At 41.5% G+C, this 14,167-nt stretch overlaps 1 long non-coding RNA gene across 3 annotated transcripts in view; it reads right to left on the bottom strand.

Annotated features, from left to right (window-relative positions):
* Positions 1-14,167, bottom strand: part of LOC102147755 (uncharacterized) — a 92,449-nt gene that overhangs the window by 63,710 nt on the left and 14,572 nt on the right. For all 3 annotated transcript variants that reach the window (XR_011440714.1, XR_001381186.3, XR_002809378.2), the window contains exon 4: positions 704-779. This is a non-coding gene — a long non-coding RNA (uncharacterized lncRNA). The remainder of the gene's footprint in view (positions 1-703; positions 780-14,167) is intronic.

The raw sequence follows: 14,167 nt of genomic DNA, 5'->3' as shown, positions 1-14,167 counted from the left end.
AGACACTATCTGATTCTCATTTTCATCAGTGGGGCGAGAGGCTCTGAATATATCACTGTGTTTATTAATTTTATGGATCTATGCATCTATTTGAGAGTCCTGTTATTTTTAACATTTACAGCTTTATAAATGCAAAACATCAGAGGGCACAAAAAGAATTCTATAATAAGTCCTAAAAGGGACTCAGAAATTTAAAATCCCTTGAATTTTAAAAAGGAAGATGGACTCTAGACCCACTTTTTTTTTTTTTTTTTGATGAGGAAGATTGTCCCTGAGCTAACATCTTTGCTAATCTTCCTCTGTTTTGCATGTGTGATGCCACCACAGCATGGCCTGATGAGCAGTGTGTAGGTCCACGCCTGGGATCGGAACCTGAGAACCCTAGGCCACGGAAGCAGAGCATGGGAACCCAACCATTAGGCCTCTGGGGCCGGCCCCTGGACTCTCTTTTTTAATCTGCATAATTGGGAGTCATCTACTTAGTTTCCAAATGACCAACCCATTTGCCAGATATTATCTTAAAGTCTTCTATAAATCAAACTCACCAGAATAGAACTAATATTTAGTCCATTTCTAATTTTTGGTTATTTTAAATCTGCTTACTACTATGTGTACATAACATTTAGCAGAGCTGGCTTTTCACCCAGAAATTGATTCATCATAAATAAAATTTATCCTGTGCAATTGCTGGGCTCTTATTTACCTGTGCCTCTGTGTCAGCTTGAGCTTCTTCTGTGCCTTGCTCTGTGTATTAACTTCCATGTTCATGGTGGAATCTCCTGGTAAAAAAGGACAGTAAAGGACATTTAGTCAAATTGTTCATCAGTGTCCCTTGTCTGCTCTTTAAAATTCCTAAGTGGGCATTCAATCTTTGAATACCTCCAGTCATGGCAAACTCATTAAACTCATTACCATGCTAGAGAATTCTATTTAAAAGTTATTGTTTTGCTTGGCAAAAATATGTTGGCATAGAGCTTCTACTCATTAGTCATAGATCCTCTGGTCATACAGTATAGGTCAAATCTCTTTTCTGTATGGAATTCGTTAAAATATTTGAAAATAGATAAGGTGCTCTCCCTTGTCCTCTCCAAGCGAAACAGTTCTTTCAAACTATTTCTTCTACAGTAGGGGTCGGCAAACTCTGGGCCAAGGACCACATACAGCCTGCCACTTATTTACGTAAAGGGACTGTTATTAGAATGTGTCCATTCGTTTACTTGCTGTCTATGGCTTCTTTCATGCTACCATGGCAGAACTGAGGAGCTGTACGGAGACCCGAGGGCCCACAAAGCTGAAAATATTTAATGATCTGGTCCTTTATACATATAAAAAAGCTTGCTGACCCCTGACCTACACATGACATGTCAAGCCCCCTCATCATCTTTATTCTTCCCTGGAAGTCTTTCAGTTTTTCACTCTCCAAGACTGTGACCCCCAAGTCTTGAGAAGCTTGTGTCACTTTGTCTGGATCTTCCTTCTGCTAATGCAGACGAAGTCCATTGGCTTACAGAAATCCTCCATCTTAAAGCACAAAGAAACCCTCAGTGAAATCACTGAGATTAGCCTGGTTTGTGGTAGAAAAATAGAAGTTTTGGTAGCTGTTCTCCAAACCTTTTCTTATTCTGATGTTTCACTGCTGCTTTAAATATACATTTGAGGACGTATTCCTGCATAGCATTGCTCTAGACGCTGGATGAAATGCTAAATAAGACAGAGTCTTCCCCCAAAAGAGTTTACATCTGGTTGTATAGAGGAAATATTTAGGAAATCACTTGTTTATTTGTAAATTTCTTTATCTCCCTGCACTGATTATCAGCTCCACGAAGGCAAGTGCTCTGTCTGCTTTGTTCTCCTGGAACGGTGTCTGGCACATGGTAGATGCTCAGGAAATCTTGGTTGGGTGAGAGAACTAATTAAAAGAGGAAGACAAAATAACTACGTATTAAATTATGTGGTAAAGACTATTTAAAAAATAGGAACTTTGGGTAAAGAGAAATCAACATGGTCTGGACATAGAGCTGGATGGAAACTTGGTCATGCAATCCAGCTTCTCCTTTAAAAGCAGAAATCCTGCTTATAATCTTTAAGGTTAATATTTCTTACCTGCATCAGAATCTTCTAGTTCACTTATTAAAAATAAGCAATTCCTGGTCCCCATGACTGAACTACTGAATCAGAATCTCTGCATGCCAAGCCCAGAAACGCGTATTTTTAGCAAGCAGCAAAAGTGAATCTCCTGAACTCTAAACTTTAAAGCTACCACTCTCCACAGAAGGTGATACAACCTCTCTGTGAAAACCTCTAATGATAAAGAAATCATGCTATCACCGGCCAACTTCTGTTTTGTTAGCTTTAGTTGTTGGAGAGAAGATATTTTTGCAATCCGCCTCTTGTAATTCCCAATCATTGGTCCCAGTTGCATCCATTGAAGTCATATGGCATGAATGTTATATTTTCTCTTCTACATGACAGCCCTTCAAATGTGTGAAGATTCCTATAAAATTTCTTCTCTAAGCTAAACATTTATTAGATGCTCTTATTTTGGTTGCTCTTGTTCATTGGCAGAACTTCCCGGTGTCTACCAGTTCATCCAGGATTCCTAATCTCTGTTGCCAGAGGAACCTGGCACCCAGAGCAGAGAGTAAGTGGTTCAGGAATTCACAAATAAACCTCTCTTCCTTCCGCTCCAAGGAAACAGTCCACCACAGCCCCATTCCTTACTCATACCCGCAGCCGCACTGTGTGCCTCTCACTCTAGCCCTTGATGTTGCATCTCAGCAGACCCATTGGAAGTGGGTAAGGAGAGTCTTCCCCGCTCATAAAGATCATGGATTCCAGTCTCTACACTATTTTTGGCACTCTCCTGAGTTCCATATTTCTCCATTTCTATCTTAAAATGTGTCTCCCAGAACAGACCAGTGTAGTGGTCAAGCTGTATGTCATAGACTCAGACTTAACCACTAATCAAGCACTAATTAGCTCTACAACCGTGAGTGGTTATTGTTTAAGCTTTCTTAGCCTCTGGTCATTTGTTCTATAAAATAGAGTGGTAAATCAGTGGTAATATAAGTAAGGCATTTCACACTGTACCTGGTACATGGTGAGCTTTCAATAAATGTTAACTATTATTACTACCTCCTGGTAGAATGAGACCAGTACTTCCCAGCAGCCCTGTGAGTGTTGTAATTTTTAATTTACATTCCCGTCTCCTCCTGCACATGGTGAACTTCTCAAGGCAGGGACCACATCTGACTTCTCTCCAGTTACAGCTACTAAAGGGCCACTGGGGAGAGCTCAAATAATCCAATACTCTCTAAATAATTTTTCAACCTGTCCAATCATTTGCATATTGCCAACACTCTACCTTGTGCTTCTAAACTAGGCCAACCCTAACACACACAACTCTGTGGGCAACCAATTTTAAAAAGCCACCATTGCACCAGTCCTGTTCTTGTTAATTGTCTTAACTTCCCTGCCCTTGTCCTTGCTCATATTCTGAGTCTATACCCATGTCTTACACCTGATCCTTTGGCTTGGTCACAAGGTTTTAGTTCTGCACTAGCCTTGTGGATATAAGGATGAGGTTTGAGCCTGTTCTCTCATTCTCCCTGTTTCTGACCTCTAAGAGTATCTACCCTGCCTGCCTCAGTTGCAGTTCCTGGAGCCTAGAGCTGCCTGCTCTGTTGGACACCTGGCCAGCACCCCAGCCGTGCTTGCCTTCCCACCCTAGAGAAGAGCAAAATGGGAGAACGAGAAAGATGTCACAAGACAGGGTTGGCTACACATCAGTCTGATCTGGCCCATCATGTCATTTTGCTCTCAACAGTCACATGCAGACCGAGGGTAACAACAATACATCGTTAATATTTCATTGCATTATCAGTGAGGAAGTGTCAATATGGCTGGTTCAAGAAGCCATGGGGCTATGTAGGTAAATCCCAGAAAATTTCATCAGTGTCATCTCTAGAAGTCAGAGGGGATGATGATGGTATCAGGTCTTAAAAGGAAAACCGCAGGTGCTGAGTTTGACCTCCTTTGTCTTTGTGGTGGTGACCCAACACCCAATCAATCTTAGAACTGGAGTGCGATGCTTTGCACAGAGAGGCTGGCGCAATTCAGCTGAGTGGGCGGGTTGATGGAAAGTGACTCTGGCACTGCTGAGTTCAAATGGAATTAAGGATTCATGAGCGCGCTGCACAGGCAGGCAGCAGAGCCCTGGGTGAAGACCGAATGAGTCACAAGGGAGACCCGGCTGGGCTTCAAATCCCAAATAAGCAAGGAATTGCTTTTTGATGATGCCAAACTATAAATATCATCACCTCAGAAAACCAGGTCCTCCTTTTACAATGTCAGGAATGAGCAAAGAAGACTACGAGGCCAGATGTGTATGTTATAGATGGGAATAACTCTTTGCATAAAGAACACTGCAACTCTGAAACCATTTTTGAAAGAATTTTGAAGAAATATTTCCCTTAAGCTATTCTTTTAATTGTATTTTAACCATATTAAAAGTCATGGATAGAATTCAAACAAATTTAGTTTCTCTGGGCTACTTACTAGGTGATAAAATTAAAAGCATTTTCTCCGTCCTACTTTGAGTCTGGTTCTGAGATGGCTCACGTTTAAGTGTCACACATCATAGAAATGACAGTGTGTCTCAGGTTCACCTGTTGTGTTTGTCCCTCCAGCCCCTTATACTTTTTCGAATTTCATTCTTTCAACTGAGGACAGAAAGCTACAGAATAGCAATTGTATTTTTGCCAGAAATTTCCTAAAACCATTGAAAAGAATGTGTCCAGAATCCTTGGGTTTTAAATCTTTGATTCCGCTGTGCAGCTCTTCCAGGATCGCTGGCTGCAGGACTTAATGAATTAGTTCAGATCTTGCTCACAACCCAGGAAGGTATTAAGTGCTGGATCCTCGAGACCTGTCCAATTCTGCAAGGCCAGGAGAGTCCTATTTTCAGCAAGGCAGGGCCCAAATAATTTGCCAAAGTATAGGAAGCTGAAATCCTGCTTATAATCCTGTTCTGCATCCATCATGTGCCTGGGATGAAGCGACACACTTTAACACTGGAGCCATGTGTGCAAAAGCTGTAAGTACATACGGAGACACATACAGACATAAACCTGTTACAGTACTGTAGTCCCACCCTGCAGCTTTCAATACAATGTGTCAAACAAAGGGAAATAAACAAGACCTAATTTAGGGGAGATAAATTATGCATGTAGGGGCCTGGATCAACATGGCTGTACCACACTGTAATGTCTGGAAGCTGATTAAACCAAAGCAGGTCTGAGCTCTGAACTACGTGACCAGAATTCCATTAAGGCTGACTCTGTGCATCATCTGGCAGGAACTCATCTACTTGCTCTGATCTCTTCCAATTTCTGACTGTTCTCTGTGGTTCTTTGTTGACTCAAGGGAAGGAGGCAGTGCTGCTGGCTACTTTGTGTTCCTATCTTTACAAACATCTACTAAAAAAATTCCAGCACCTTACCAGACAAATGCAAATAAAACATTATCTATTTGATTAATCGCAGCAATGTCACAAGACATTCATCTTTTATTAAAAAGAATCATTGGCTTTCCAGAATTTTCCAGGAGTTTTCATTGTTTTCCTCCATTTTCATGGTAATGTAAAGGAAAGCAATGTTGTATAAACCCAACACTGCTCTTTTCGTTGGATGTAATTTACACCATGTAAACTTCACAGCTCCCTTTCAACACTAAAATTACACGGTGGGCTCTTCATCTGGGATTTTTATTGTGTAAATAAAACACTCTCTGAGTTTAAACTTAAGTATATATATTTTCTCTTCTTTGAAAAGAATTACAGCTTGGAATGCACAACACAGACATGCTTTTATTCTTTCAATCTTCCCTCACAATATGGCTGTACATTAGAACCAGGTTTTAACCCTATGAAAGTCCATCTGTGAATGTGACATATATTAATGAAAAAGTCATGGTAATTTTTTTCCTTAGCATAAAAGCACATGAAAAATGGCTTAGAATCTGTGGATGAAAATAATAGAAAAGTTAGCATCTAAGAAAAGTCTATGGAATATCAGAATACTATTAAAGGCCCTGAGATTTAGCAAAAAAAGTCTCTCTTTCAGCAAAGTGTTTATAGGTTCAAGCCCCATAAGACCATCCACCATCTGGCCTCCATCCATCTTCCCAGGCCTCCTTCCCCTCTTTACCCCTCTAGTAACCACTCGAGACCTATTTGGCTAGTCTCAATTCCATGACCATATATACTCTCATACCACGGTGGCAGTGCCCATGCTGTTCCCTCCATCTTCCCTCCTTTCCTGTTAAGAGCTACTTATTCTCTAAGACTCAACTCAGATGTCACCTCTGCAGTGAAGCCCTCCTAACACACGCTTTGTTGAACATCTCCTCCTCACCCAGCTCAAAAAAATGTCAGCCCCTGGCATGGCCACCACAGTTTATCTAAGTTCCTCAGCCTCTAGCCTAGTAACTGGCATAAGCAGTGAATGAATGAACATCAACCAATCAGTCATCAATGAAGAAACCTGAAAACTTTATTCTTTCTGAATCACGTTTCCCATTTAAATTCTTTTTGCCCTAATTTTCCAGGGAACCCTGCTGCTCACTGGTGGTTCAAAAGCCTCCACCAAGCCCTGGACTTGTCCTATCAATGTCTATATTTTTCCCATCAACAAGGCCTCCACATTTTCTTTAGGACCTTCTAATACGCTTTAAGATGAAATAAAATGGAGCACCAGACAGAGTAAGAGGCAGGAGAATGATAGTCTGGTCCTAAATAGTCTACTCATTTACTGTAAGGCCTGAGCAAATTACCAGTCCTTTCAGGACCTTCAGGGTCTTTGTAGACTCTGTTGTAAAACTAGGAGGACACACAGAATGTCTTAGGTAGGTCCTTTCAACTTGAGAAAAAAACTGGTTGACAATTTTCTTATGAGTGGTGCCCCCGATAGGAATAAGTGCAGTTTAATAGAGATGCCATTCTTTCAGAAGATATTGACTAAGTGCCAACCTCTTGCCAGGCATTTTCCTAAGATCTGGGAATACAGCAGTGAGCAAAACAGAAACTCCATCTGTGTAGTTTATTTTCTGGTGGGGATAGGGAAAACAGATGGTAAACAACTCATCTACATATATGTATATGTATGTATATATCTATAACTATCCATCTATAAAATCAGGTGGTGATAAACGCCGTGGAAGGGAAAATTTTAAAAACAGATTAATGTGGAGAGGGACTATTGTTGGGGTGAAAGTATAAGAATAGGTGGGTTTATGATTTTACATAATACGTTCGGGGATGGCTTCACTTATAAAGTGACAATTGATTTGAGAGAGAGAGAGGAGCGTTCCAGTTAAAGGGGACAACAAACAAAGGACCTGTGGAGAGAGTGTGACTGGCTTGTTCAAAGAAGAGAGAGAGGTTAAACAGTGAACAGAATTAGAGAGAAGACGAGAAGCGATGCTGCAGAGGTTGGAGTCTAGGAAGCAGATCACTAGGGTCTTGTTGGCCACTGTAAGTCCTTGACTTTGAGTGTGTTGAGAAACTGTTGAAGGAATTAAAGGAAATGAGTGACAAGATCTGATTCAGCATTTTGGAATGATCACTGAGACAGCTGGGTTGAGAGCAGACAGGAAATGATCAGTGAAGCACATAGATATAAGGCTGTTAGAAAAATCCACAGATAAAACTGCAGGGGGCTTGAGCAGAAGCAATAAGGATGGAGAGAAGCTTCTGCATTCCATTTTTATTTTGAAGGTAGAGCAGATAGAATTTTCCCATTAATCACAAGCAGAGTGGGACAAAGAGAAGTTACAGACTACAGTGTTTGTGGTCTCAGCAAGTGGAAGGACAAAGTTGGCACTTAGAGAAGATGCAGGTGGAGCCAGAGAAGGAGGCTGGCAGGAATATTCCGGAGTTTAGATTTGGACAAGGTAAGTTTGTGACGTCTCTAAAACATCCAAGTGGGTATGTCAAGTAGGCGGTTGAGTATGAACCTGGAATTCAGGAATGAATTCTGGGTTAGAGATACACATTTTGGAATGATCAGGATACAGATGGTTTTAAAGATATGAGAATGGGTGAGATCACTAAGGCAATGAATGTAACTAGACAAGAAGTGGCCCAAATACTAAGTCGTGGGGAACTCTAAGAACCAGAGATGGAGGTAATGAAGGGAAACCAGCCAAAGAGGTTGAGAAGGAATGATCAGTGGGTAGGAAGAGAGCCAAGAGTCAATATGGCCCAGAAGCCAAATGAAAAAAATGTTTCCAGAAGCAATGGATTATGTCAAATGCAGCTGAGAGGTAAAATGTGGTGGAACTTGAGTCAACTCTCAGCTCCCATTGAATTGCTGGGAGTCTGTTTCTAATCGTGGTCATTCTAGACTCTGTGTCAATAAGGGATGCTAGGCTCTTATCATGGTCTGTACGAATTCATGTGTCCTGGAGTTACGCTGTGCAAAGCCTGAGAAGATACATGTGACAGCTTGAGCCACTAGAAAGGGTAAGCAGAGCCTTTTTGCAAGGATTCTTAAATCAGCATCAGCAGACAACTGGATAATAGTCAGCAGCTCTGTTCAAATGTGCATAAGCACTTCCCCTCCATCTCATTACACACACACACACACACACTCACTGTGTGGAAAATGGCACTAGTCATTGATATTGCCATCCTGTTATTATTATGAGCTGCTCACATTTATTGAGGGATTAACAGGTACTAGGTATCATTTTAATCATTTTGCATGTATAATTTTGTTAAATCCTCCTGTTAGCTTCTGAGGTTGGTATTACTATCGCCCTGATTCTCAGGTGAGAGTATTAAGCCTTAGAGAGGTGAACTAGCTTGTCTAAAGTCACACAGCAAGTAATGGCAGATTCCGCTTTCCAACCCAAAAGTCTGCCCCTGGGGCTCTCAGCCAAGAAATAAGAATGTGAATGTTCAGTTCTCCTAAATGCCCTGTTCCTTGAATAATACATGGACTGAACTCTCTGTTACCAACTGTTCCTTTTTGTGATTCCCAAAAAGGCTGGGTTATCTGGAACCAACCCCAGAATCTTCCTGATGCTTGAAATGCAGGCAATAGCCAACTTTGCCATCCACTTAGACTGTTAACTATTGCTCAAGCAGGGTGTCTCATGGTCAGACTGACTGATGAGCAGCCAAGAGCCGTTTGAGCGGTAGACTTCCGTTCCTTCAGGACTGTCAAACTGACCCAAATAAGGTTATCAGCTAGCATTTCTGCACTCACGTCACCATGTGATCACTAACCTCTCAGTTTACACTTTTGGTCCCAGTCCAAAGGTTAGATACCAGATCTCCAATGACTGAGCAGTAGCTGGAACTTTGCATCTTTGTTATAAGAAGTATCAATTTGGTAAGAATAATATAATTCTTTTTGTTTAAGTGACTAGTGGTTGAGATGGCTGCTTTTAAAAAAAAATCCTTAAAGTTGAAATCTTAAGTCATTTGTTAGAGAGAGAAAGAAATCATTCAAATTCCTTAGCAGACAGAAAAAACTTTTTAAAAGAATGTCTGTGCTATTGAAAAACTGCTGGTTAGAGCTCCTGTCCTCCTCCAAAAAAGACAAACATGTAAGTTTAGGCTGTAGGTTTGTGTTTTTGTTCACTGAAAACATATTCTTGGAAAGTCTTATTTTATGGAGAGTGTGGCGAAATGATACTAAATCTCCGTGTTTAATGGATACCAGAACACTCTTCTTGGACTGTTTCCATTATTCTTCATGCCCTTCCATTCCCTCTGACAATCTTGATCACTCCAGGTAAATATGTGAAGGGTTAGGGAAAGGAGGAACAACTGACATTCTCAGCAAGGCAAGCGTGCCCTGGAATTCGAATTCCTAACCGTCGGGACAGGCTGTGCGGGGTCATCCATAGCCTCATCTGGCCTCCCCTCTGCCCCACCTAGGACCGTCCACACGCCTTTGGAAGGAGTCTCACTGGGATCGGGCCTGGGGTCTCTAGCAGTGATTTAATGTGTGTGGGTGTGCGCTTGCACACACGTGCATGCAGGACCACTGGCCCCCACAGGGAATAAGCCTAAATTCCCCACTTCATTAGCAGAACAGTCTACCTAAAAGAGAGTTTCCTGATGTAATTGAAGTCTGGGCTCCATCCCATCTTTCCTTTCTCAATGGCATCAGGTTATGAAAACACTGGGTTTGAAATCAGATACAACCATGCTCAAATTCACATTCTACATTCTCATTCCTAAACCATCTTAGGAAATTATTTACACTCTGAGCTTTGGTGTTCTCATCTGATCAAGGGGAATAAACAGATCTATAACATGTAAAATGTACTCATATATAGCAAGTGCGCACGTGCTCACCCCTTTAATTTGGACATCAGTGAAGGCTTCAGCAGGACTATCTTCAGTCACTTCCTTTAAAATTATTGTCCTGTTCTAGAAAATAAGGTTATCAAGCTGCTCTTTATAAAGTGAGAGAATTTAATTCATAGCTGGTCTGAATTTAGAAACCACCTCGAAACCAGGTTAAACCAGTAACATGACATGTTCTGCCCAGTTTTTGCCAACTGGAGTGTGTTATGGAGCTCCAACTAAAATATGGATGTGCTCATGCCTCAAAAGGACTTTCACAACTAGCGAGAGCAAACGAATCATCACAACAGCTAGTGTTGCCTGAGTGCTTATCGTAGTAACGTACTGCTGCAGAACAAATTACCCCAACTTAATGCAACCAATACTATCTCACACATTTTTGGTGGGTCAGGAGTCCAGAAGCAGCAGCCGGGTAGTTCTGGCTCAGGATCTCTCATGAGGTTGCAGTCAAGATGATGGCCGGTTCAGTTATCTGGAGGCTGGAGGCTCTGCTTATAAGCTCCCTCACAGGGTGGCTGCCAGGAGGACTCAGTTCCTTGCTGACTGATTACTGAAGGCCTCAGTTCCTTGCCACATGCACCTCTCCATCCTGCAGCTTACATGTCCTGGTAACACGGCCGTTGGCTACAACCAGACCCCGTGATCCAAGAGAGCAACTAAGACGCAATGCCAAGTATCAGGGAAGTGACACATCATCACTTCCTCTGTAATCTAGCCATTGGAAGTAAGTCACTGAGTCCAGCCTGCTGTCAAGGGGATGGGGATTGGGCCCCACGAGACCTCTTGAAGAGAGGAGTATCAAAAAATTTGTGAACGTATTTTAAACTCACCACACTTAATATGCTAGAAACTATTCTAAGTATGCAGTGTAAATCATTCCTATTTAGTTTGCACATAACCCTATGAGATGAGGAATTATCACAGCTCCCACCTTACAGGCTTAGGAAGTTTAAGTTCCTCACTCAGGGATGGGCAGTGTTGGCATTCCAAACCAGCCGGTGTAAATCTGGAGCCCAAACATTTTGAATCACCAAAAAGCAAAAGGTTAATTTCCTTCAGCAAAACTCTTAATAATTTTCTTTTAAATGGATAATCCATGTGTAGAATATTTCCCAGTGCTTTAGTAAATAGAATTTTGCATTAAGCAGACTACATCTATCTCTGACAATGCCAAATAATTAAGAATTTACTGCTTATAAATTAGGATCAATTGTGACAGGTAAATACAAATCTACAATATTTGCTGTATGGATTCTACTTCATTCAATGCCATCAATTCCAGAAGAATATTTTTTTAATTATAGGAAATATTTCAGAAATTTGGCTATTTATTCAGTTTATTCAGCCAGGATGGTTAAAAGTTCTAAAAGATTCCTAAAGAATATGGTGTGAAATTATCTTTGTATCTTTTTCATTCCCTCTAATTTTTCTGGTCTCAGATTTCTTTCCACTTATCTCATAACCATGAGGTGTGGGGTGGGGGGAGAGCCCCGTTGAGAAATAACTTAGCCTGTCATTTAAGAGCTGCTTTTCTGCCAACAATGGCTCGAGTTTAATTTACTAAGGGAGAAAATTGCAGTTGTTGGGCAAGTCAAAGCAGAAGGAGGAAGAGTCAATGATCCGGATCACGCTTCAGTAACAGGCAAGGAAAAATGTCAGCAAGATATTAATCAAATAAATAATAGATGAGTGGTGGAGGGGGAGGGGGTGGCAGAGAGGTGGGAGGAGGACAGGAAGAAAGGAAGGGAGGAGGAAGGGAGGGGGGAGCAAAGGAAGGCAGGAAGCTGGGAAGCGGGAAGGAAGGAAAGAAGGAACCAAGGAAAGAATGGAGAATGAACAAATGAGTGACTGAAGAAAAGAATGAATAAAGGAAGACATGGGCGTCTCAATGCAGAAGAGGGAGAAGAATGGTGTAGGGGAATTGACCCCGCTGTGGCAGGGAGAATGATGGTCTCACGGTTTTGTGCAAAAGCCTTCATGGCTCTCCATGGTCCAGAGCAAGGATGGGCAAACCACTGCCCATGGCCTGGCTCCTGCTGCCCAGCCCCAAGAGGGTGACAGCTTAGGGCTGACAGCCAGAGCCTCCCAGAAGTGCGGCAAGCAAGTTCTTGAGTTCTAAAGAAGGATCTTGGCAGCACAGCACAGAATCCTTTCCCCTCTCCAACCACCCTTTGCAGCTTTAGACAGTATAGCTTTATGCTGCTTTGTCAATAAAGGGAGGTATTCTAATTCCAAGATACTGAGCCCAAATCTCAACCATTTATCTGAAGGCTAAAGATAATATACATGTTCATCAAAACTATTATAACGAGGACTAAACAAGATAAAGCAAGTAAAGCATTCAGCATGGTATCAGTGTCAGCTACAATTATTATTATTAATATTGTTATTATTATTAACTATATTTCAAGCTTCAGAAACTTATTATTCCAGCAAATGCTCCAAAGTTAAAAATGAATATGTAAATATAAAAATTCAGAGGTCACGGCTAGTGAGATCCTTAAGCAGTCTCAATCAATGGCACCTCTGTAATCACCCGATTATCTGAACAAATAAAAAAATGAGGCCAAAGAGTGGCAAATAGATATCCAAGTATCACATTTCGACCAATAAAAGTTGAGCTGGGCCAACTCATGAGTGTACCAGAGAATTAGGCAGACATCCACGCAGTCACTGCCACACCGAATTGGGGCCAGCTCCTACCGCGTCCCTTGCAGGGGCAAAAGCAGCCCCTGGAGGAGCAGAGCAGAAAGACTCCATCAAGAAATCGAAGGGAGTGGCTGCACTGAGTAGTGTCCACCTCGTTCATTCATCCCAAGTGTGTTAATCCGATAAGTCCCTCCTTCTCTAGAGCAGAGTGAGGAAGAGACGGACGAGGTAAGGGGATGTGCTCACTGAGCTCCTCCCATGCGGGAGGAAACATCTAGAGTTGGAGAGCAGCACTTCTCCATAACAGTGGTTTCATAGAGAAATTCTAACTGTTTCAACTCCAGGTCAGGCCTCTCTGGCCAGAACATTGGGTCTGGGAACAGAGAGACAAAAGGTCTGTTCGAATGTTCTTAAGCTCTCTCGTTAACAATATGGTATATATTCTATAAAAAGTGTTTTGTTTTAGTGATGTATTTTCTTTCCTTGCAAGAGATTTTTCTTGGGGAGTTCATTCCCTTCACAAAGCCTAAGGAATCACAATGACAGTACACAACACAATGGCAATAGACAAATAAAACCTAAAGCACGTAACCAGGGAAGTAACTGTATGAACAATTACCACAATCAGGGAAAGCTCTAGCCTTGTCACCTGAAGATTTGATTTTCAATCCCAATTCAACCATTTCCTAACTGAATATCCTTGACTGGTCATTTAAACTAAAGTCTCAGTTTTCACATCTTTAAAATGCAGACAATCGAAGGTTGCGTAAGGTGTTTCACATGATGCTGGCCAGATCACCAAGGATATATGTAGAAGCACCTTGAAGGTGCTGTGACTGTAGGTGTGGCATCTCCCAGGGCTTCAAATGTAGTTTAATTTAAAGGATCTTGTACCTCAGAATCACAGACAAAGGAAAAGAAACCATCAGTGTTTTAACAGTATGTGACAGCAAAGCAAAAACAGAAAAGAAAAAGAGACCTTCTGTTTTCTCCCACTCATAAATCTATTAACTTTTCATGATGGGCTCAGCTCTGAAGAAGTTTTACATATAAGAGGAGTTTCTCACTATGTAGTCCAAGGGCCAAATATTTGGGGGATCAATAATATGGTAATAACTGCATGGCGACAGATGTTAT

Source organism: Equus caballus, chromosome 7, assembly GCF_041296265.1.
Source record: "Equus caballus isolate H_3958 breed thoroughbred chromosome 7, TB-T2T, whole genome shotgun sequence".
NCBI classification, from domain to species: domain Eukaryota; kingdom Metazoa; phylum Chordata; class Mammalia; order Perissodactyla; family Equidae; genus Equus; species Equus caballus.
The sequence above is the reverse complement of the archived record's forward strand: the minus strand, read 5'-3'. Positions and strand labels throughout refer to the sequence as shown.